This window comes from Photinus pyralis, unplaced genomic scaffold, assembly GCF_008802855.1.
Source record: "Photinus pyralis isolate 1611_PpyrPB1 unplaced genomic scaffold, Ppyr1.3 Ppyr1.4_LG4, whole genome shotgun sequence".
NCBI lineage: Eukaryota > Metazoa > Arthropoda > Insecta > Coleoptera > Lampyridae > Photinus > Photinus pyralis.
The window spans coordinates 24,548,458-24,551,285 of record NW_022170511.1 but is presented as its reverse complement, the minus strand read 5'-3'; positions in this window follow the sequence as shown (position 1 = coordinate 24,551,285).

Sequence of the window (2,828 nt, the reverse complement as noted above, 5' to 3'; positions counted from 1 at the left end):
ACCATTTACTAAGTTATTGTTTTATTTTGTAACATCTTGTACGCAGTGGCGTAGCGTAGGGGGGGCGGAGTGGCGGTCCGCCTCGGGCGCCACTTTAGTAGGGGCGGCAGCGTCATACGTGCCAATAATATCCCGGGGCGCTTTTGAAAATAGCTAAAGTAGGAGACGATTTTGTAAGAAACGACGATTAGTGGAGTCATTTTATGTTCATGTAACCGAGAATAAATAGCAAAAAATTGATCTAAGCGGTTTCTGGATGAAAAAATGTGCTAAACATCGTTTTTAGCACATTTTTTTCATTCAGAAACCGCTTAAATCAATTCTTTTGCATTTTGTTCACGGTCAAACTACATAATGATTCCACTAGATCACCATCGACGGACTTGAAGATACTTTATCTGAAAAAAAATGAGGCGAAAATGTATGACGGAGAGACTCCTGTTCTCAATACTCCAATCTTTTAGGTTTAATGTATATCAAGCAATTCAAATATAATTATCTTCTTTGATCCTTGCGCTTCTTTCTTCAGAAACTTCAGAAACAGTGTTGGGTATATCCTTTTTACCGCATTACAAAAAAAATTGAAAAAATACGTTGTTTTCTGTCTGTCTGTCTTTATTGTAGTGTGTGTTTTTTTCTGCTACACGGATCATATAGGTACCAAACGAACGCTTATAGATATAATGTCAAGAGGTGAACCCCCCATCCCCCTTTAAGAATCGCTCGCTTTAAAGGTACTCAAGTCCAGAATAGAGTAAGAAATTTGAACTCTTTTTTTAATAAATAAATTAAAAAAATTCCAGGGCTCAAGGAACATTCCCCTAAAAGTAGTTCCAAACCTCGCGGACAGACGAAAAGACGAGCAGGCAGACAGACGAACAAGTGGACGGACGGACAGATGGATTGAGGGACGGACAAAACGCAAACAATAGCATATTTTTTTTAATTCTTAAAAAATGCGCAAAAATACGATGGTAAGGACGCGATCGCGAAAAATAAATTTGACAGTTAATTCGAGCTGGGTGTAAAACGAGCGCGGCGCGAGCCAATAGAAACTAGGATTTTTTCGGGAACTGAATCTGTCTTCCTATTACTAATATTGAAAACGCACCTTTTTTAATCTCATTTGCAATTTGTGCCCTAAAGGTAATACGAATCGTAACAAATTTCGATGAGGTACTATTTAAATCGTTCTCCCTTTAACACTAGAAGATCCATGCTTTATTTCCCCCCCCCGGGCCCCGCGATAGATCAGTTGAACCTTTACGTATTTTAACTGAAAGTTGTGTTTCCGATCGTGTTTTTAGGTGATTTACTACATTATATTGAAGTTCGTTAATTGCTGTTACTACTTACATACATGCTTGTCATTTCTTAAAATTTATTTGTTATTTATCTTATACAGTCTGTTAGAGATAAGAGGATCACCTGAATATTTCATTTATTTGGCGAGATACGAAAAATTTTACAAATATAATAATCGAACATTCACACTTCCGATATCACTTTCGGGTTGGCCGGAATTGGGGGAACTTTTGATTTTCAAATGCAATGCCTGTTTTTTTAAGATTTTTGAAAAGAGAAATCAATTTAATGACGATAACGTGAAATATACAATGGTTGATATACAAAAAATTGAGAAATTCGTGATTCAATAATTAAAAAACTTACCTAGTATGCCGTGCTGTCAGGATATACGGTGTCTGTTGTGTTGCATGGAGAGATGACATTGAACAGGTTGATGTAGGTCTTTTCCGTATAACATAACAGACACCACGCATCCTGACAGCACACGGCATACTAGATTTCACCAGTTTTCCAGATATGGAATTGATTGATTGCTCTTTTCAAAGAAACATAGGCATTATATATGAAACACAAAAGTTGTATCGATTTCTGGTCTAACGGGAAGTTATGCCGGAAGTTTCAATATGTGATCGGATATATCGTGATGACGCACACAACATAAAATTTGACCATTTTTTCGAATTTCGCCTAATAATAGAGATATTGTGGTGACTCCTATTATCTCGAACACACTGTATATGCAAAATCGCCTCTCTCTCTGGGGCTTCTAGTGTTAAGACAAGTTAAAACAACTTTTCGAAGTGACAGAATTTTACCCTTGGCGGGATTAAAGGTAGGTCACTTCATGTTACCTTTATTATTTATCGCAAGCAACACGAACTGCTTTTCATTAAAAAATGATCAAAGTCCTCGTGTGAGATCGAAGGGACTTCAGCGCATTTTTGTGTGGCAGATCAGTGTTTTATTAGCCAATATTGACTCCACCATCAATAAGATCTTGCCGAAAGCTACCACGTTCACTTTGTCGGTACCATTTTCTCACTTACCGTGCACTCGCAATTCGCGTTTGAAGTTTTGACTACACCATCAGTAAGATCTCGTCGGGGGTTACCACATTCCCTTTGTCGATACACAGTTCCGACGTCCCGTTCATTCGTAATTCACATTTTGGTAGATTTCGCTAAAATCCCGGCATAAAATCGTATTCAACTTTTGGGTACTTCACATAGCTCGACCTTCTATTAGTGACACGAGAAAGAGAGACCGCGATTCGCGCTGTAAGAAACTTTTGGGCGCCCAAAGTCGACTACCCCTCGAAGCGCGCCGCGCAAAAGGTGGTTTATTTCGCCCCTAGGAAAAAAAAACAAAATTCCGCCACGCAGGAGTTGTGCGCGTTGACAAGATCTTCCCGACGACACCAATTTGAAAACAATCGGAGAAAAACTGTAGAAGAAGATAGATAAAAACTGAAAAATCTCCAGGTTAGTATAATACGCTCGGGGATGGCGTCCAGATGTCGT